This window comes from Artibeus jamaicensis, unplaced genomic scaffold (assembly GCF_021234435.1).
Source record: "Artibeus jamaicensis isolate MK-2021 breed Jamaican fruit bat unplaced genomic scaffold, CSHL_Jam_final contig_1028, whole genome shotgun sequence".
NCBI classification, from domain to species: Eukaryota; Metazoa; Chordata; class Mammalia; order Chiroptera; family Phyllostomidae; genus Artibeus; species Artibeus jamaicensis.
The window spans coordinates 7,612,414-7,635,566 of record NW_026521201.1 but is presented as its reverse complement, the minus strand read 5'-3'; the positions used below and the strand labels follow the sequence as shown (position 1 = coordinate 7,635,566).

Genomic DNA, 23,153 nt, shown 5'->3' with positions numbered 1-23,153 from the left:
ATATATCATAAGAGTTAAGTCACAGCCAGCAAAGGCAGGTAGATTTCAGAGCTAGGCCATCAGGTTGAATATGATTGTCTGTGCTTACAGGATTAGAATGATATTTTGAGCTGCTTGATTTTATTGAAGACATAAGTCTGGAGCTTAAGAGCAAATTAGAAAAGTCAAAATCAAAATATTTTAAATCAAAGCTGTTTTAGAAAACTTCTCCTCAGTGTTAAAGTGAATTTATCATATTGGGTAGTTTTGTATTAAAAAAATACAATTTAAATACTTTATTAATATGTAAGATATGGGGAAAACTGCTATAAATAATGAAAATGATAGTTACAGGCAGTTCTTATCTTTCGAATAGGCCATGTCCTAGAAGTTCCCTTTTAAAGTGATTGGTAGTATTTTAGTAATGCATGGTAGATTAAAAACATTCCTAAAACTATAGAAATGACAATAAAAGGGAAAAAAAGACATAAACCCACAATGGTGGTAGATGCATTTCATGAAAAAATGGAGTAAACAAGAAAGAGAAAGACATAGTATGATAACTTTATTTTTCACAATTATTAACTTTGCCTCTTTGCAGAAGATTGTATCTCTGCCTGTTGATGATCGACTTGACTATATGATTTGGTTCCCCTCCCCAGCCCCACCCCTACACTGACTTCTCCAGGAGGACGTTATATGGTCGCCTGTTGAACTCAAATATCACTGTATAAATTGCTTTGGCCAATGAAATGTGGGCCAATGAAGTGATACAGGTCACTTATGAGTAGATGCTTTGATAACTAGCTCATGATGTGTTGTCTCTCTTTTGCTTCTGCCATGATGACTAACAATATTCTAGGCAGAGGCTGCTCTGTCAGCCTGGGTCTTGGAATGAAAATAACATGGCACAGAGGTAAAGGCACATAATGAATACATAATATGTATGAGAAATAAACCTTTGTCATTGTAAGCCATTGAGATTATGGGATTGTTACTGTAGCATAACTTGGGTTATTATGACTGGTACACAAGCCATTCAAGAAAAAAGGGATCCAAACAGGATGGAGGTAAAGGAATTCTGGGAACAATGATGAAGAAGACTCCCATAATGACACCTATGCAATTAAACTAAAGATCATTCATTCTAAATTAAAGTTAAAGAGTAAAACTCTTTAGGGTGTCCAGGGAAAAATTTATAACTGATAGTTTGAATCTACTGAGACATTTACAGTTTTTTTAAGAGATTTTGATGTTGATATAGGAACATTCAAAACCGAGTAAGGAGAAAAAAAAGCAACAAAATGAGGCAATTCTTAATTTCTGGAAAAATAAAGTATTGTACAAGAAAGGAAATATAATCATAGTATACTATATGGATCTGCAGATGTCATAATACTTAATTAAATTATAAACATTGAATATGAATTTGTACTGTACTTATACTGAAAGGATGGGGAAAAGTGTATGTTTGTGAGAGTGTGTGTGTATTGTCAGAGGGATAAATCCTCTTCATTGTATTTAAAAAATCAAGAAGTAGTGTATACATGCTGTAAGACAAAGAGATTTCAATGCTAGGATAAAAGTTGGATGAGAAATAAATGGAGAGCAGAAATAACTGTCATGGATATAACGAAAGTTGTTTTGGAGAAGCAGTAATTAGGAATGTAATGGCCAGAGAAGAGTTCCCTGTTTTTATAAAGTCTTATAGTATTTGACTTTTAAAATTATGTACATGTGTTATTTTGATAAAGATAAAATTTTAAAAATATAATTGGAGCCCTGGTCAGTGTGGCTTAGTTGGTTGGAACATTGTCCCATAGGCCAAAAGGTTGCAGGTCAATTCCCAGTCAAAGCACATACCCAGGTTGTGGGTTCAATCCCTGGTCAGACACATATTATGTATGGGAAGGCAATCAGCCAGAGAGTGTTTCTCTCTCTCTCTCTCTCTCTCTCTCTCTCCCTCACCCCCGCTTCCCCTGCCCCCACTCCTCTTTCTCTGAAAGCAATGAAGAAATGTCCACAGGTGAGGGTAAAAATATATATAATTGGATATCAATACATTCATAAAAGCAATATTTTAATTGGTGATTAGGTTTCTAAGTCAACACACAAAGACCTTTTAAGCCCATTGTACACCTACCTTAAAATAGCACACTAACATTATAATGATGTACCTATGAAATACAGCACTAGCATGTACAGCATTATTTCTGTAGGAAAATTTATTCAAGAGTAAAACTTGTGTAGACTTCAAGAGTATAATATCCTTTGCAGTAGGGCAGAGGACTTCCAGTGCCCATTTATTAGTAAAAGATTATTTGCAAAGCTAGGTATTCCTATACATTGTATTTTAGTACATGAACTTTGCAGCCTTCACAGCCACTTACTAAGCCTTGTTTCTATATTGGTTCTGCAGCTCTGTTCTCTTCATTCCCACATCCTTTCCAATTCAGGCTTTTATTACCTATTACTTGAGGTATTTCGTAGCTCCTCTTAACAAAAACAGGTTGAGTTTCTGGTACCAGCCAAAATAGAGTAAGTTCACTACAACATCTCTATCCCACTGGTAACAACTACAAGTTCTGGACAGGATACTCATCCCCCTCAAAAATCATAATTGATGATTCAGAAAGTAAGCAATTACAGGCATGTTGGAGAGGGAAGTCTTCCTATTTATAGGAAGAACAACCAGTATAGTGGTGAGTTTTCTGATTTTATTCTTTATCTCCTGGCTTTGACTCAAGAGTAGGTCAAGTCACAGAATTGTGGACAAGAACAACAAAAAAGCAAGAGAAGCCCCTCCTTCTAGCCTGACAACTAGAGGAATCAACTCCTGTGAGCTGCAAAGTATGAAGAGAATTGCCCCCGCCCCTTTTTTCCTCTCTCCTAGCCCTACTCTGAATCCAGTTACAGTGCAATGCTGAACCACCATTATGTTGTTGGTGGTAGTGGCATAAGCACCTGAAAATCCCAGGAAACAACCTGTCTCCACCAGAGGAGAGGCAAACAAAGGCCCCTGTGGTCTCAAGAGTTTGAGGGAAATCCAGTTAGATATTTTCATCTTTGTTTTGCTTCACCTTGTGGGCAGCCCATGCTGTGCAGACTGCCTGACAGTGTGAAAAGCTAAAACTGAAAGAAACCCTGACTTTCTAACTAGAGGACTGAGGAAAAGGGCCTCTGATTGCTGGAGAGTAGGGGAGACTTTAGAGGCAGAACTGGATAAGAAGATCTCCAAATTCTGTCTATAAACTGACACAAGTCCTGTTCTCACTTACGAGCTTCACATACATGTAACAAAGCCAAAGAAACAGAGAACTAACCTACATGATAAACCAATATCCAAGTCCCAGACAAACACCCAGACGCAAAGGGCTTTGAAAATGGAACTGACACAGGAACCATTGCACACAGAGGCAGGTCAGAACTTCTTGTCTAAACATAACTAAATTGATTGCATTCTCAAATAAACAAGTAAAAATCCACATTCTCTGAACAGCTTTAAAAGGACTCAGAGTCACATAACATAATCAAAATGTCCAAGCTGTAATCCAAACTTACTAACACGAACCATAAAACTATGCTCAAATCTCAAGGAAGAAAGTCAATAGATGGCCACCCTGAGATGATTTAGATGTCATTATAAGAACATTGATTTAAGACAACTTTTATTATTATACTCCATGAAACAAAACTGAATACTCTTGACATGTGTGGAAAGATAGAAATTTTCAGCAGAAAAATAGGTATAAAAAAAGAACCAAATGGAAAATTTGGAACTGAAATAATACAGTATTCAGTGGATGACCTGACTCACAGAATAGAGATGACAGAGGAAAAGAAAAAGTCGGTGAACTCAAGAACAGATCAGTAGAAATTATCCAATCCAGAATATAGAGAAAAGCCCTGACGGGGGAGGCTCGGTTGATTTGGCATTGTTCTGCAAAGCAAAGGTCACCAGTTCTATTCCCAGTCAGGGCATATACCTGGGTTGTGGGTTTGGTCCCCAACTGGGGTGCATGTGAGAAGCAACTGATCGATGTTTTTCTCTTAACATCCATGTTTCTCTCCCTCTCTTTCTCCCTCCTTTCTCCTCTCTCTAAAAATAAATTTAAAAATCTTTAAAAAATAGAGAGAGGTAAAAGATTTAAAAAAACAAATAAAAACCCCAGGGCATCCAAGGTACAGAGGCAACACAAGCACCCATCAATAGATGAAAGGATAAAAAGTTGTACATGTATACAATGGAATAGTACTCAGCCATTAAAAGAATGAAATCTTACCATTTGTGACAACATGGATGGCCTTGGAGGGTATTATGCTAAGTGAAATAAGCCAAACAGAAAAATACAAACACATATGATTTCACTTATATGTGGAATATAAAGAGCAAAATGAACTGATAAAACTAGAAAGACATAGACACAGAGAACAGATGGATGGTTGCCAGAGGGGATGGGGTCTAGAGGAAGCTGGATGAAAAGGTAAAGGGATTAAGAAGTACAGATTGACAGTCACAAAATAGTCTTGGGGATGGAAGGTACAGCATAGTGAATATAGGCAATAATATTTTAATTACTATATATGGTACCAGGTGAGTGCTTGAAATATCAGGGGGACCACTTTGTAAAGTATATGATTATTTAATCACTATGCTGTACACCTGAAACTAATACAAAATAATATTGAATATAAACTGTAATTGAAAAATAATTTTTAAATGAAAAACTCTCACAAAAAAAGCACACAAAAAATAATCCACAGGGCTTCAAAAACCTACAGGGCAGTATCAGGAGGTCTGAATTTGTGTGATTGGAGTTCCATGAAAGGAAAAAAAGGACTGGTACAGAAAAAAATATTTGAAGAACTATGGCTACAACTTTTCAAGTTTGGTGAGACACAAATAGATAGATTCAAAAGATGCAGTGACTCCTGATAAGAATAAATACCAAGAAAAAAGACCATGCCCATAAACATAATAAAACTGCTGAAAAATAGATTTTTAAAACTCTTGAAAGCAGCCATTACATATTAGAAAACAATATATTACCTAGAGGAGAAAAATGTTTTGAATATAGACTTCTCTTCAGAAACCATGGCGTGGGAGACAGAGGAGCAACATTTTAAAGTGCTGAAATTGTTAACTCAGAATTCTGTTATCTCCAGTGAAAATATCCCTCAAGAATGAAGGTGAAGTAGAGACATTCTTAGTTAAAATAAAATTGAAAGAATACTTTATCAGCAGACTTGCTCTAAAATAAATGCTAAAATAAGTTCTTCAGACTGAAGGGAAATATTAAAGGGAAAGTTAAAGCTGCAGAATGAAGAGCAACAGAAATAGTAAATGTACAAGTAAATAGAATAGACTTTTTTCTTTTCTCAGATTCTTTAAAATACATATAACTGTTGAAAGCAAAAGTAATAACATTGTGAGGAGGGGGCATAATGTGTGCAGATGTGATATTTGTGACACTACAACATAAATGGGAGCTTAAAGGGACCTATAGTTGTAAAGCCTTTATATTTTCTTGAGATGGTAAAATAAAAACTGTAGTAGACTGTGGAAAGCTAGGTATTTGTATTTTGTGATTCCTAGAGCAACCAATAGATAAATTAAAATATTTAAATATTTTAAGTAATCCAAAAGAAAGCATAAAAGGGGGTAAAAGCAAAGCAAAAAATTAGGGGAGACAAACATAAAGCAAAAAAAAAAATAGTAGCTCTTAAACCCAACCATGTCATTAGTTACATTGAATGTAAATGGTCTAAATATATGAATTAAAAGAAGAGTTTATTTATCAGCTAAAAAGTTATGAACCAACTATATGTCCTTTACAAAAAAAACACTTTATTTTATTTTTATAACTGAACAGAAGTGTCATGTTTTATGCCATCTATTCCTAAGACCCCTCCCATTTCTCTCTCTCTCAGGTATACAGTACAGTGGTTAGACTGAATTGTATAATTTACAAAGTGTTCCCCTGATATTTGCAGTACCCACCTGGCATCTTACATACTTATAATATTTTTTACTATATTTTCTATGCTGTACTTTACATCCCCATGACTATATTGTAACTACCAAGTATTGCCTTTTAATTTCTTCCTCTTTTTCACCCAGTTCCTCAACCTCCTTCCCATCTGTCAACCATCAGTCTGACAAGAAACCCATTTTAAATGTAATGATACAGATATAAATAGGTTAAAAGTTAAAGTGTGGAGAAAGATATGCCATGCAAATACTAATTAAAAGAAAGCTAGAATGGCTGTATTAATTTCAGCCAAAGTAGACATTAGAACAACAAAAATTACCAGGAATAAAGAGGGACATTATATAATGATAAAAGGGTCAGTTCATCCATAATACCTTATAATCATTAATGTATGTATACCTAAAAACAGAATTTCAAAATATGTGAAGCAAAAAGTGACAGAATTGAAAGGAGAAATAAAAAAGACTTGCAGTTATATTAGTAAATTTCAGTGCTCCACTTTCTATAATTGAGGAACAAATGGACAAAAAAAGGAAGGATATAAAAAAGACCTGAACAACACTATCAACTAAGTTGATGTAACTGACACTTGTATAACATTTAATCCAACAACAGCAGAATGCACATTCTTCTCAAGTGCACATGGAACAGTCCCCATGATAAACTTTTGATGGGTCATAAACCTAACCTTAAAAAATGTTTTAAGACTTTCAGCCAAGATGGAGGGGTAGGTAGATACACTGTGCCTCCTCACACAACCAAAAGAAGGACAATAACAATTTAAAAACAGAAAACAACAAGAACTGACAGAAAATCTAACTGTATGGAAGACCAACAACCAAGGAGTTAGAGAAGATACACTTATCCAGACAAGTACGAGAGGTGGAGATGGGCGTGCAGACAGGCCTCATGGCAAAGGCAGTGGCTAGAGGACCCAGCAAAGCGGCGGATTGTGGACTGGGGTGTGCAAGGCTGCAGCTGGCTGGCAAGGCAGTGGCTGGTGGAGCTGGTGGAGTAGGTGGTCCCACATTAGCACACAGATAAACCAGGAGAAACAACTGGGGAGCAAGAAAGACTGCACAACCCAGGACCCCAGCTTGGGGAAATAAAGCCTCAAATCACTGACTGAAAATACCTGTGGGGCTTGAGGCAGCAGGAGAAACTCCCAGCCTCAAAGGAGAGTTTGTTGGAGAGACCCACAGGGTCCTAGAACGTGCACAAACCCACCCATATAGGAATCAACACCAGAAGGGTCCAATTTGCTGGTGGGTAGTTGGGGAAGTGACTGAAAACTGGCAGAGAGCAGAGCAAGTGCTATTGTTCCCTCTCAGATGCTTCCCCTACATACAGCACCACAACACAACCACGTGGGTTGCCCTGCCCTGGTAAAACACCTAAGGCTCCTCCCCTCGCTATGGAACAGGCTTGTCAGGACAAAAAAAAAAGGCCCAACAAAAGAACAGATCAAAGCTCCAGAAAAAATACAACTAGGCAATGAAGAGATAGCCAACCTATCAGATGCACAGTTCAAAACACTGGTGATTGGGATGCTCACAGAACTGGTTGATTTTGGTTGCAAATTAGATTTAAAAAATGAAGGCTATGCTAAGTGAAAAAAAAGGAAAATGTACAGGGAAGGGATGCATCTTATTCATTGAACTCCATATACTTGGTATAGAATGCCAATATACAAGTGCTTCCCCTAAAATGTACAGGGAACCAATAGTGATGGGAAGGAAACTGGAACTCAAATCAACAGTGTGGACCAGAAGGAAGAAGGAAACATCCAACAAGAAAAGAAATGAAGAAACAAGAATTCAAAAAAATGAGGAGAGGCTTAGGAATCTCCAGCACATTTTTAAATGTTTCAACATCCGAATTATAGGGGTAGCAGAAGGAGAAGAGGAAGAGCAACAAGTGGAAAAGCTATTTGAACAAATAATAAAGGAGAACTTCCCCAATCTGGCAAGGGAAGTAGACTTCCAGGAAGTCCAGGAAGCTGAGAGAGTCCCAAAGAAGGTGGACCCAAGGAGGAATACACCAAGGCACATCATAATTACATTACCCAACGTTAAAAATAAAGAGGAGAAAATCCTATAAGCAGCAAGAGAAAAGGAAACAGTTACCCACAAAGGAGTTCCCATTAGACTGTCAGCTGATTTCTCAAAAGCCACCTTACAGGCAAGAAGGGGCTGGAAAGAAGTATTCCAAGTCATGAAAGGCAAGGACCTACATCCAAGGTTGCTCTATCTAGCAAAGCTTTCATTTAGAATGGAAGGGCAGATAAAGCCCTTCTCAGATAAGGTCAAGTTCAAGGAGTTCATCATTATCAAGTCCTTATTTTATGAAATGTTAAAGGGAGTTATCTAAGAAAAAGATAAAAAATATGAACAGTGGGACTTCCACCAAGATGGAGGCATAGGTGGATATCCGTGCCTTCTCACACAACCAAGTTTAGAGATAACTAAATATTAGCAACAGAAAACACAGCCAGAACACAGAAAATTGAACTTTTCGGAAGTCTGTTAACAACAAATTCTTTAGTCTGACCACGTCATAACCCAGCAACTCTGAGTGGCCCGGCCCTGGTGAACCATCTAAGGCTCTGCTCCTACCCAGCAGTGCAAATCAGCAAAGGGTGCTGCCATTTCCCCACTCTGACCACACCCCCACATACAGCCTCACAACTCAGTGACCTGGGAGTCCAAGGTTCCGTTCCTCACACTTAAAGGGCACGAACAGACCAAAAATGGCTCAAGAAGAGCTCAAAGCCCTAGAACCTATAAATCTAAGCAATGAAGAAATAGCAAAACTCTCAGACGCACAGTTTAAAACACTGGTGATCAGGATCCTCACAGAACTGGTTGATTATAGTCACAAATTAGAGAAACATATGAAGGCAAAACTAATTGAAATGAATGGAATTGCACAGGAAACCAATAGCGATGAAAAGGAAACTGGGACTCAAATCAATGGAGTGGACCAGAAGAAACCAAATAATGGCCGAACAGAAAAGAGTCAAGAAGCAAGAATTCAAAGAAATGAGGAGAGTCTTAGGAACCTCCAGGACATCTTTAAACGCTCCAACATCCGAATTATAGGGGTACCAGAAGGGGGAAAGGCACAGCCACCAGTGGAAAACTTATTTGAACAAATAATAAAGGAGAATTTCCCCAATCTGGCAAAGGAAATAGACTTCCAGGAAATCCAGGAAGCTCAGAGAGTCCCAAAGAAGTTGGACCCAAGAAGGAACACACCAAGGCACATCATCATTACATTAGCCAAGATTAAAATGAAGGAGAGAATCCTAGAAGCAGCAAGAGCTAAGGGGACAGTCACCTACAAAGGACTTCCCACCAGACTGTCAGCTGATTTCTCAAAGAGACCTTACAGGCAAGAAGGGGCTGGAAAGAGGTATTCCAAGTCATGAAAACCAAAGACCTACAACCAAGATTGCTCTATCCAGCAAAACTTTCATTTAGAATGGAAGGACAGATAAAGTGCTTCTCAGATAAGATCAAATTCAAGGAGTTCACCATCACCAAGCCCTTATTATATGAAATGTTAAAGGGACTTATCTAAGAAAAAGAAGTTAAAGAAACATGAACAGTGAAAGGACAACAAACTCACAGTTATTAACAACCACACCTAAAAGAAAAGCAAACTAAAAGGACAGCTAGATCAGGAGTGGAAACATGGAAATGAAGATCTCAAGGAGGGTTAGCAACAGGGGAGTGGGAGGAGGAGAAGTGGGGAGAAGGTACAGAAAATAAGTAGCATAGACAGTAGATAGAAAATAGATGGGGGGGCAAGAATAGCATGGGAAATATAGAATCTAAAGAACTTGAGACGCATGGTCATAAACTAAAGGGGGGGTAATGGTGGGGACGGGGGGGTAGGGTGGAGGGGAATGAAGAGGGAATAGAATAACTAACAGCATAATCAATAAAAAATTTTTTAAAAATTAAAAAAAATATGAACAGTGAAAGGACAGCAAACTCACAGTTATTAACAACCACACCTAAAACAAAAACAAAAACAAAAACAAACAAGTAGAGCAGGAACAGAACCACAGAAATGGAGATCACATAGAAGGTTATCAACAGGAGAGTAGGAAGGGGAGAGAGGGGGGAAAGGTACAGAGAATAAGTAGCATAGATGGTAGGTAAAAAATAGGGGGAGGGTAAGAATAGTATAGGAAATGTACAAGCCAAAGAAGTTATATGTATGACCCATGGACATGAACTAAAGGGGGGAAATGGTGGGAGGGGTAGTGCAGGTCAGAAAATGAGACAACTGTAATAGCATAATCAATAAAACATATTTTAAAAAGTAAAAAAATGTTTTAAAAATTGAAAGTATGCAAACTATGCTCTGTGACCACAAAAGAATTAAACCAGAAATCAGTAACAGAAAGGTATCTCAAACATGCCCAGATATTTAGAGATTAAATAATACCTTCTAAATAACCCATGTGTCAAAAAGGGAGGAATCTTAGAAAATATTCAAGCTGAATAAAAATGAAAATACAACATGTCAGATGAAACTGACATGGGGTTGGAGGGAAGTTTGCAGCATCAAATACTTAGATGAGAAAAGAAGAAATGTCTCAAATGAATAATTCAAGTATCCACCTTAAGAAATTAGAATGAGAAGAGCAAAATATCCCCAAGCAATCAGAAGGAAGGAAATGATAAAAATAAGAGGATAAATCAATAAAATAGGAAACAAAAACAATAGAGAAAATTAGTGAAACCAAAAGCTTGTTCTTTGAAGAGTCAGTAAAACTGATAACCCCTTGGCCAAACTGATCAAGTTAATAAAAAGAGAGAAGCCACAAATTAGAAGTATCAGGAATAAAAGAGGGAGTCTCGACAGACATTGAGATGATAATAAGTGAAGTAATATGAACTCCTCTGTGCCCATAAATTCAACTTAAATGAAATTACCTAATTCCTTGAAAAATAGGAATCAACAAAATGTATTCAAGAAGCAGATAACCTGAATAGTCCCATATCTATTAAGAAATTTAATTTGTTGTTAAAAACCATCTGACAAAGAAAACTCTGGGCCCAGATTGTTTCTCTTATGAATTGTACCAAACATTTCAAGGAAGACATAATACCAATTCTACACAGTCTTGCCCAGAAAACAGAAGAGGAAGGAATAGTTCCCAACTGATTTTATGAGAGCAACATTATCCTGATACCAAAATAAGACAAAGACATTACAGGAAAAGAAAATTATAGGCCAATATCTTGTAAATATAGATATTTTTTAAATTTTCACCTAAATACTGGCAAAATAATATTAGTAGCATTATTCACAATAGCCAAAATGTAGAAACAACCCAAATGTTCATCAGGGGATGAATGGATACATAAAACATCATATATACATACATTGGAATATTATTCAACCTTCAAAAGCAATGAAATTCTGATACATGCTACATGCTAGCTGTAGTTTTTGGATGCAACATATATCTCTCTATATGCTTATTTTCATATGTGTTTCCTGAGCACTTGTGTATTGGCATTCTATACCAAGTATAGGGAGTTCAATAATGAATAAGATGCATCCCTTCCCTCCTACACTTTACTATCCTAGCATAAAAGACAGACCTAAGTATAAACCTAAGTAATACGCTAAAGGCTGAGCTAGAAGTACACAGCAGTCACTGAATAGTACTGATACTTTCTTCCCATGTAATATTTGTGTGGTGTCTGTGCTGGGGTTGGTGAGGGAAGTGTTGTAGTTGACAGGAAGAGGGTGATGAAAATGTTTGTCTTATTTTGGGTGGTTGATTACGTGAGAGTATATTGTCTGTACTCATCAAACAGAACACCTTAAATTACTTCTCAATTTAAAAAAGTAGAAATAATTGAACCTTATAAAAGAAGACTTTAAATAAATGAATACTTAAGTGTAATATGTTACCTTTTATACCTTGGCATTTATTAACCACTGTTTCATCTAACCTCAGCCTCTTCTAAGTTTATTACAAAATCATAGCAACTCTTCTCAAATTTGTATCTTGGCTTCCTCAATGTGGAATTACAACCATTGTATTCTGAAACATGTCTTCAGGACTTTAAACCATGATGACACAAAGCCTTTCATTTAATGACCTCAACTGAAAGTTTTAAGTAATTTCAAGTAATGGAAACAGTTTAATTTAGTTTCCAGAGTGTGAGAAAGATTGTGCCTCCTTTCTTCTTCTGGCTTGGGGTGTCTGCTTTCTCCCTATGGTCAGAGGAGAAAGGTTTCTTTTTGCTGAAAATATGCAGACCTGTACCACTTAATCTTTCTCCTGAGTAGAAGCAATGTACTTTTCATTTTTTTCTTGGGTCAATTCTTCTTAAAGTGAATTTTCTAGCAGAGAGAATCCTTAGCATCTATTCTGAAATCCTTTCCCTAGAACAAAATGTATGTAAATGACTAATAATATCTTTAAATAGAATTATAGGTCTTTCCTTGATGGCTATTATGGAACATATTATAAGATGTAACTTTAATTTCTTCAGTAGCTCCAGTTGAAATGTACCTATATATACCCACAATAAATAATAGCAGTAAGAAAGTCAAATTTGCAAACAAAGATAGGTCATAATTTGGAAGTAACATCACTCACTATACTTAGAATGCATTTTGTGAAAGGTTTGCTCTGTCATTATACCACCATTAATTAGCTGAGAAAGCAGTGGCATGAGTAATAAATTACAGGTCCCTTCTGGGCAGACACTACTGCCCAGTCTTAAATCTTATTTGCATTCTGTGCTGCCAAATAAACACAGAAAGCAAACAGAACTGGGTAAGAAGTAGACACATACAATGTATTTAAAGTAACTCCCAAATCATTTGAATTAATTCTAGAAGTATTATATTTGTATATCTGTCTGATGTTTTGGTCCAGCTCTGAAGGTACTCTGCTAGGGGTGACTGAGAAAGAAAGAGCCACGGTGTTGCCCAGTTTTCCAAAAATCTTCCCTATTCTCACTTGGTGACGGAGATGGAAAATCCTACCTCTCAGCTAAGCAAAGTGGTAACAGAAGCTGAACCGCGTCATTCACTCTCTCCACAACTTAGGATGCCAAGGAGGCTGTGCTCTGCAGGCCCTCTCCTAGACTTTGGACCACATGGAGGAATAAAAGGTCTTCCAATTTAATAGAGTCTAAAACCTGGAGATGTTATCTGTTTTCTTAACCTTAGAATCAATTCAGACAATTATTATAAAAGCAATTGGAAAGGTTGAAAGTGAACCATGTGTAAGTGCATTACTAAGAAAATGAAAGCCTCAATATCTGCCCACAGATAGTTGAGAATTTGGTTTTCCATTCTAAGATATTTACTGGTATATCGATAGCCTCAAACAGTAGTTGTTAACTTTCATGGAGTCACAAATTCTCTTGAGAATCTGAATTTCCTTCATTCCTGCCTGCTTCCCTCCAATGTTTTCGATTGCCTGCTGTGTGCCAGGCCTTGTGTCAGGGCTCTATGCTTTGTACCTCCCGACCTCCAAAAATATCTGTTTGTGTATATACACGCTATTTTGCATATTTTATTGAACTCCCGAAGCCTCAAGAGTGAAGAAATATCTTTAAAGTAGTTATATGGCTGAATATACTTGACATTTTTACTAGGCAAAATGTTAGTATTTGGAAAAATAACAATAGAATATCATTTAAAGTGAACTCATTCAAGTCATGTGCAGTATAGAATAGGAGACAGGAATCTGACGTTTCATATTCAATCAGAGTAAGTAACCTATTATATCTTGAGGCTCTTTTACCATATGTGAGAGGAGTAATTGGTTGCACTAGATAACCTCCAAGGACTCTTTCAACCAGCTGGGTCTGTGCTTCTTAGTGAGGAAGAAACAAGGCCACTGAAATTAAAATATTAAATGTGCCCATTCTGTGTCTGCAATCCTCTATTGTTATTCTAACTGAAAAACTGATCTATTTATTATGTGCCATTGCTCGGAGAGCAAATGTGTTTTAATATATGATTAAGGGTTACACATCTACCATGACTTAAGTGGTGAAACTTGTCACTCTGCTTTAAATCCAGAATTACTTTTTGTTCTATCAGTGTCCATTTATGCTGAAGAGAACAGATCTGAACTCTAAAAAATACTATTTATCTAAAGAACTAGCATTCTATCAGTTAAGGATCGCTCTGAAAAGCCTCGTGTAAGACAAAATTTCACTTGAGTCCTCTGGTACATCTGGGTTTTATGTCTTTGTTTTTCCATGTGTTGAGTTGTGATATCTGGAAGCCCCAAGAAACATACACAAACACACACATGATAGGGATAAAGAGTACTTCTCTAATTTACACAGTCTCTACCCTTCCATCACTTATGATTAGAGGCTTGTTGTATATAGGACTTTAACATGAATTTAATGGGAAAAGGTGTATGCATCTCTAAACCTAACAATCTGGCATGGTTAGATGAGGAAGGACCCATGTGACAAAGTCACATGTGATGATGTACAGATAGATGGTATGGTGAGAGTAACATAAAGAGGGTAATACTGTGGCTTGGAGTGTAGTTCATATTTTGTTTTTGAACACCCAGTTTGGCACAGTAGAGGTCTGAATTTTGGCAGAGAAAAGCTAGATTCCAAAACATTTTCTAAAATGATTAATAAGTAGAAGATCTTTTAGTTTCTGGACCCTAATACAGTACTTTGAAAATAGTAAGTGCTCATTTTAGCTGCATTGAGTATTCATGTCTGTTCTTTTAGAGTCTGTTTTTTATGTTACTGACTTTTGTCCAGAAATCACTTAGAAACAATTTTAAATAATCAATTTGAGACTTTTGGGTTAATGTACTACTTAACCCACAGAAGGAAAAATTATAATTTTTTTCATGTTCTTAAGGCTGGCTCTTTTCTGGAGAAAGAAAATGGTTTTAGCCAAGAGCTGGTGTTAAAATCACCTTGTACAACCTTGGAGCTCTTATTTAATTGTGGAACCCAAGCATGATCTAACTGTTTATAGCAGGAAGAGCTTTGGGAAAAGTGTTATCTACTATTTCCATAATTATATATTAAGGTCAAAATGAAAAAAATACAGAAACTCTGGCTCACTTCCATCAAGAAGCGGCATTACTCTCCTTTTTGTAGTCCACTACCATGTACAATCTTAGAAATTATTCAATGATCATATATATTATAGTTAGAGTATTTTAATAAAGCTATTCCTATAATTACTAAACACTTGATTAAATAATCTGATTCAATTATGAGGAAGTTTGTTTTTCATTAGAACAAATACTGACCTCTAAATATACTCTGCTTTATGTTTAGCTTAAATATAGTCTATTTCTCACAAACTGCAGTGTATATGTGACTATACTCATTTTACTACATTGATATTTATAGAAAATAATAAATTTTCAGTGTGTTTGTGGAATAACTGACATTGTATATAAATCTTATATTTTAAGATAATCTAGGTACTTATATATGTAAGCTTCAGATTACTATTATCAGACATGACTGGAATATCAATATCTTTTTTTGCTAGATCAAGTACTATTAGTTAAACTCTGAAAAGAAATGCATATAATTTTGCAGATTAATTGCATTCGTTGAGCTCTTATTTGCCCGTGCCTGGTATATGGTAAAACTATTGTATAATAAATGCACATAAAATGAGTACATTAGTGCCTACACAGTGCTGGATCAATAGAAATGTACAATTCTAGGGAGCTTATACCCTAAAGACAAAATCCCATCAACACTACTTAGGTTTAAAATTATCAAATGTTTGAGGCAAAGTAAACTCTAAGTAAAGTTATTAAAAGAATTGGAGGGATGTGAAGAGAATCTAGCCTCTTCTGTGGCCCCGCAGGAGGTGTGGTGTTGATGTAGAAGATCTAGGCCACAGGTACAAACACAAGGCCCACGCGGGCCGAGTCCAGCCCTCCACCTTGTTTTATCGGGCTGGCACCTTGTTTCTTCAAGCAGCACTGTCTCCTTGCCCCTAGTTAAGGAGTAGTTACATATATACAATTCTAAAATTACATTCAGCCCATTGAAGGCGATGGGTTGATGTGGCCCTCGAGGAAAATGAGTTTGACACTTCTGATCTAGGCGCATGTTCTCTGGGACATTCAGTTGAGCCAGAAAAGTGAAAAACTATCAATATGAGCCATCATAAGGAGTATCAGTGGTATAAGTTCTTGAAATCTTAGATTTCAGCTCAAACCAAGCAAACATTTGTTGAATGTGTACCACATTAGTCGTTCTACTGGGCATATTAACCAAGGCCTACCTTCTAGGAGCTCACAGTCCAGTGGAGGGGGCAGTTGTGTAAATACTTAATTATGGTAGGTTTTTTTGTTTTTGCTTTTTTAATCAAAGGATATATAAATAACTGGGAGCAAAGAAAAAGTTGAGACTTCTTATCCCTGGAGGAATGAGAAAGATTGAGTCTTTAAGGCTGAGGAAGAGCTCAGAGAAGGGAGAAGACCCTTAAGGGAACCCATGTTGTTATTTGTGGCCCAGGAGATTTGTAATTAATCAACAAGATTATGAACAAAATAAAAATATAAATTTAAATGGCCAACAAAACAGAACAAGTCATTCCTATTTATATGTATTATTACCTATGTCTTTTCTGCTTCCTTATTTTTAAATGTTTATTTACTATGCTTACTCTCTTAGATTAAAGGCACTTTCCCCTGAAATAAATAAAATTAGGATGTTAGTATATAATGAGGAAGATTCCATCTAACCTTTCATAATCCTGAGGGTAGTAGCACAGGTCAAGATTCCCATTTTGGGGGAGGATAATGACCTCTATGGAGATTAGGAAGGTCTAATGACATAACATGCAGTTGTTATAAATGAAAACTTTTAAAAAGGTAAAACCATTTTTTTCTTTGAAGATAATAAATTCTTATTTGTACTTGGAGATACATATTAATCTAAATTAGTATAATGCTTTAGTTGAAAGGTTTTTTGTTGTTGTGTTCTACAGCATTAACTTTCTAATGAAACTTATTTATTTAGAAAGGGAGAGAGGTTATTTCTACTTCACAGTATTTGCTTACGTTTCCCACTGTTTCTCCAAAATGTTCATGAGCATCTGTCACCCATAAAAGAAGTTTCATCTACTGTGAACCTTCCAATATTTTCAGATCATGGGATCACTGATTTGTGAGATGCAGTAAAACTGTCATATGAGAAGAACTAGACCAGAGGCCAGAGATAACAGTGTTATGTAGACTCTTGGTAGCCAGCAAAAATTTTGTTTTACAGGATTGTGCCCGTGTTTGGTCAGTTAAGTTAAGCAGAGGTGAATGAAAGAATATTACTTTAAAGCCATTAAAGAACATGCAGAAAGAAAGCATTTTTAGTGCAAAGCATTCCAAATGGGATAGAAGAACATAGTCAGCATAGAGACACCAGACAGCCTATGTTTTTCATCTGTGGATGCCATATGTGGGCAACATGATCTGCTCGAGCATTTACTGCCATAACAATACAGCCAGTACCAGAAATCTCTAGTCCAGTATTTCCTTCCTCTTTGTTTTTTCTTTCTTCCCTCTCTTGTTTCCTTTCCTTCCTCTCTCACTTCCTTTCCTCCCCATTCATTCCTCCCTTCTTCCCTTCCATCCTTCCTTTTTTCCTTTTGAGAGCCTACAAAAATTCATAATAACCATGCCTACAAATCAAACAAGAATTGTTTCATTTGTAAAGCTGGGGGTAGAGAAAACAGACTGAACCAAGAAAAATAACTTTGGCTATGTCATTCAGCCTTGTTAGACCACATATTACTCATTAGTGAAATACATCATTGGACTGCACACTTAACTGACTTCCAGCTCTAAAATTTCATGGTTCTAACTTCCTGATTTTTTAACTATCTTGTGATCTTTCCGAAGGGTAATAACTGAGTGTACTGGCTTACTACCACCTGCCAATAACAAGTCATCATCAATGGGGTCAAACTTACAAAAACCTGCACTAGAATGACTGGTACAATCAATCAAGAAATACTATACTTGAACAAAGCCTCAAAAATAATAGTTAGATGTTCTTAGTCTTTACATTGATATTTTTATTCCACTCATCTGAGAAAGCCTTCATGAAAATAATGGGATTTGAAGGAATTTTTAAATTTTTGGTCTATCTTATAAGTGCCCAGAAGAGACTTGTATAATTTCCACTGCCACTTTTCTTTGACTTTCCTAGTAAAAAAAGAATTTAAGTGACTTCTTGCTACATACTGACCAAGAAAAATATATGTTCCTGTCATTTTTGAGAGAAGTTTGTGATTTTGAGAGAGAGAGGGAGAGAAAGAAGATTATTACCACCTCAGATATTTTTATTCTGCCTATTTAAATTTTACCTGTGTAATTATGCACTATGTACTTATTGTATAGAAATATATTCTATTTTAAAGTTGCTCAAATATTAGCATGAATCCTTATTAAAAAGTTGTAAGCTACCCTTTGTGATTTGGAGTTGACAGGTATTTGGGGTAAAATACGGAATAAATAGTAAATGTCTTAAAAGAACAGATTGTTATAGAAATACTTATTAGGAACTTAAACAAGGTAAATTCCTAAAGAACATCCAGGATGGATGAATGTGCTGTGCTAAAAAGAATCAAAGGGCTCCAAATGAGTGTTCATTGAAGGACATTTGATATTGCCTCTAATGACCTTTTAACTAGCCTCTTAAATTTGGTCAGCTTTTGATTTTTCTGCTGAAAAATTTAACAAAAAAAGAAAATATCATTATGAAATATAATCAGCTTGTTTCTCTCATCAAACATGAAATCTAATATGGCAGTTTTGCTTTCCTTAATCTTTCTTGAATAATTAAAAGGCAAGTAGAAAAATCAGTGTTTTAACAGATTTATAGAGGCAATATTTCATTGCCTGTTGCCTCAGATGCTGCTTTTTTCAATTGAGAATTTCCAAATCATGACAGTTTTAGGCACAGTTTCACAACTGTGCTATTAAAAATCCTCTATTAAATATGAAGAGGACTGCCAAAAAATGAGCCCTTAGGGTGGGGGAGTCACACATGCTAGGCCTCATGAGAGTATTTTAGAGTAAATTTTAACATGTTCTTCCTATTCTTCACTCCATTTTTGGGTTTCTTACCTCCAGGAGGGGTGTAGAAACAGTTGAGTTGAGCTTCGTGCACCAAAGTGCCCTTGAACTTCGCCTCTGTATCAGCAGATGGGTGACTGGGAAGCGGCTGGTATGCAGGTATAGTGGGCTGTACAAAGGCTCGAAACATGGTGAATTTCCAGATGTGTACTAATAGGTCGATTTTTTAAAATAAGTAAATATCCTGCTCGTGAGCTTTTCTCCTTATAACTGTTTAAAACCTAGCAACCATTCCCACAGTCACATTTTAGTGCTGTGCCAGTTGATGTGGCCACATTGGCGTATCACTGCAAATGTGACAGTATAATGTTAAGTTTTAGAATCCTAAAAACCACACCTCTTTGTGGTTTTTTTCAGCCTTGTCTTTTTCTTTCTTCCCTGCTGTGCTCACTGCCTACCTAAGGATGGGCCTCTCCCCCAGTGTCTTTACAGGAAAACTGTGATTGAAATGTGAGGTTAATGGTTTCTGTCAGCCTGTCAGTTCATCACCTCCCAAAGGCATGACGATCTCTGGTTTATATTTGTCACCACAGGCTGCTGTGATACGCCCTCTTGGGTAGAAGAGTGATAGGTTTGTCCAGGGGTTGGTGGACCTTGGGCCTACGAGACAGAAAACTTTAGTTGGAATGTGCACTTTAATATAATTCACTTCCCCTTTCCCAGTGGAATGCAGCTCAAGTGGCAAAACTATTTTAGGGAGAAAAAATTAGGCCCAGTGTTACATTTTATCTTGGTGCTACCTTTCAGTAGCCAGGGCTGTTGGTAAATCTGTTCTCTACGGTGCCCCACACCCACTTAGCTATTTAAATTTTATGTTCAAACTAAAAATTAACTACATTGAAAAGAGCTATTTCAAAGTGGTCCATTTTAATCTTAAAGTCAAGTTGCTTAGAGATACATGGTCATGTCCTAAAGAAACCTCCACAATGTCATATATAATCACCTACAAACACAGTCTTCCTTCATTCTTTGACATCTGAAAGATGTTTTCATAGCATTTTCCCTCCCTAAATTTACATTTTGGTTACCTCCTAGTAATGATATTGTCAAATTGCATTTCTTTTTGTATCAACAGTATCCTTGGCATCTTCCCCTTATGAAAATCTAGTTTCTTATGTCAAGTGCCACCAATGTGTAACATCAAAAAAATGATACCAAAATATTTCTACTAACATCTTCTATTGATGAGACATAAGTGGCTGGGTTTTTTTTTCTGCCATTGGGCCTCGAATTTTTTAGCTGCACTGTCACCTTTCTCCTTTGATAGCTGTGAAAGACTCAGTCTCCAGGGAATGAAATGGGTAACTGAAAAATCAATTAGGTCCCTAGTTTTGTAACTAAGATTAAAGCCACCAAAACACATAAAGGCATTCAGACTTATTAAGCAGTTGAATGTCAGGTACTTACAAAAAACATGAAGCTAGGTGGGTTAGTATGTAGGCATCTATGTAGGCGATCAGGGTAGGCAATTAATATTGATGGACTGGAAACAGCCTTGAGTAAAAAGTTTCAAGATACATATTTAATGATCTTCAGATGAAAGAATTTCTTTTTGACATAAAGGCTGTTACAGCACATTGGCTTTAGAACTCAGTCTTCCTTTGAAAGATTGTCATTGTATTAAAGGGCAATATGTGTATGTATTTTTAAGAGGGTAAAACAATCCCTTTCAAGAAAAAGCTGGTTTCTTCCATTTTTTCCCCTTTACACATGCAGGTGGGTAAGATAAAGATTCCTGGCACACTCATTCATACAAAAAAGTTAAAAACCCGACTTCCACCAAGATGGAGGCATAGGTGGAGACGCCGTGCTTTCTCACACAACCAAGTTTAGAGACAACTAAATATTAGCAACAGAAAACACAGCCAGACACAGAAAATTGAACTTTTCGGAAGTCTGATAACAACAAATTCTTCAGCCTGACCGGTAAGAGGGGCGAAACCAGCAGCTGGCAGAGCGGGGTTGCACAGGAAAACTCCATCGGACAGACTTGGGCGTGTGGAAACCAGGTGCAGAGTTGGACCTGGTGAGCGACCCAGCGAGCGGCCACAGGGAAACAGCGAAGGAGCAGGGCTGTGGGTTGACTATGGTCGCGCATTCGTGCGCGGGTGGACCGGTGGACAGGCGAGGGAGTGGGCGATTGGACCGGACCCAGCAGTCCCCTGTGGCAGACGGCAGCAGAGGGCGTGCCAGCTCCCCTCTCTGACCCCACCTCCACATGCAGCGTCATAACCCAGCGACCAAAGGGTCGCCATTTCCCCGCTCTGACCACGCCCCCACATACAGCATCACAACCCAGTGACCTGGGAGTCCCAGGCTCCGCTCCTCATACTTAACGGGTGCGAACAGACCAAAAATGGCTCAAGAAGAGCTCAAAGCCCTAGAACCTATAAATCTAAGCGATGAAGAAATAGCAAAACTCTCAGACGCACAGTTTAAAACACTGGTGATCAGGACCCTCACAGAACTGGTTGATTATAGCCACAAATTAGAGAAACATATGAAGGCAAAACTAATTGAAATGAATGGAATTGCACAGGAAACCAATAGCGATGAAAAGGAAACTGGGACTCAAATCAATGGAGTGGACCAGAAGAAAGCAAATAATGGCCAAACAGAAAAGAGTCAAGAAGCAAGAATTAAAAAAAATGAGGAGAGTCTTAGGAACCTCCGGGACAGCTTTAAACTCTCCAACATCTGAACTATAGGGGTACCAGAAGGGGGAAAGGAACAGCCACCAGTGGAAAACTTATTTGAACAAATAATAAAGGAGAATTTCCCCAATCTGGCAAAGGAAATAGACTTCCAGGAAATCCAGGAAGCTCAGAGAGTCCCAAAGAAGTTGGACCCAAGAAGGAACACACCAAGGCACATCATAATTACATTAGCCAAAATTAAAATGAAGGAGAGAATCCTAGAAGCAGCAAGAGCTAAGGGGATAGTCACCTACAAAGGAGTTCCCATCAGACTGTCAGCAGATTTCTCAAAAGAGACCTTACAGGCAAGAAGGGGCTGGAAAGAGGTATTCCAAGTCATGAAATCCAAAGACCTACAACCAAGATTGCTCTATCCAGCAAAACTTTCATTTAGAATGGAAGGACAGATAAAGTGCTTCTCAGATAAGATCAAATTCAAGGAGTTCACCATCACCAAGCCCTTATTATATGAAATGTTAAAGGGACTTATCTAAGAAAAAGAAGTTAAAGAAACATGAACAGTGAAAGGACAACAAACTCACAGTTATTAACAACCACACCTAAAAGAAAAGCAAACTAAAAGGACAGCTAGATCAGGAGCAGAAACATAGAAATGAAGATCTCAAGGAGGGTTAGCAACAGGGGAGTGGGAGAAGGAGAAGGGGGGAGAAGGTACAGAAAATAAGTAGCATAGACAGTAGATAGAAAATAGATGGGGGGGCAAGAATAGTATGGGAAATATAGAATCTAAAGAACTTGAGACGCATGGTCATAAACTAAAGGGGGGGTAATGGTGGGGACGGGGGGTAGGGTGGAGGGGAATGAAGGGGGGAAATAGCACAACTGTAATGGCATAATTAATAAAAATAAATAAATAATAAAATAAAATAAATAGTTACAAATGCAAAAAAAAGTTAAAAACCCATTCCTACCTTTTGTCAAGTTAATAATTCAGATTTAATAGGTTCCTTTTAAAATATTTGCTTAAAATAGCACTAAAAAGACATTTCCTGTACCTTTTGATATCTTAATCTTTACTGACAAGAAGCAGGAACTCCACATTGAGGCATTGGTGAATGAGTGGGAAAAAAAGTCATAGTTAAAATGTCACAGCCATTTTAATGACCAAATAATATTCACATCATTAAATGTTTTAAAAGTATAAATTAAAAATGTTTTTCCTTTTAAAATATGTTTTGTTGATTTTCATTGCCTTATTATAACACTGCTGCTATTTTCAATGAAGATTTTAAAATGTATGTGTAGTGAGTGCAATATTTACATGATTAATACTACTAGATCCTCAAGTAGGTATTTACACATGTACTTAAAACTGCTTAGCCT

At 37.0% G+C, this 23,153-nt stretch overlaps 1 protein-coding gene across 5 annotated transcripts in view; it reads left to right on the top strand.

Moving 5' to 3' along the window:
* Window positions 1-23,153, top strand: part of DCP1B (decapping mRNA 1B) — a 77,965-nt gene that overhangs the window by 13,193 nt on the left and 41,619 nt on the right. The window lies entirely within an intron of this gene.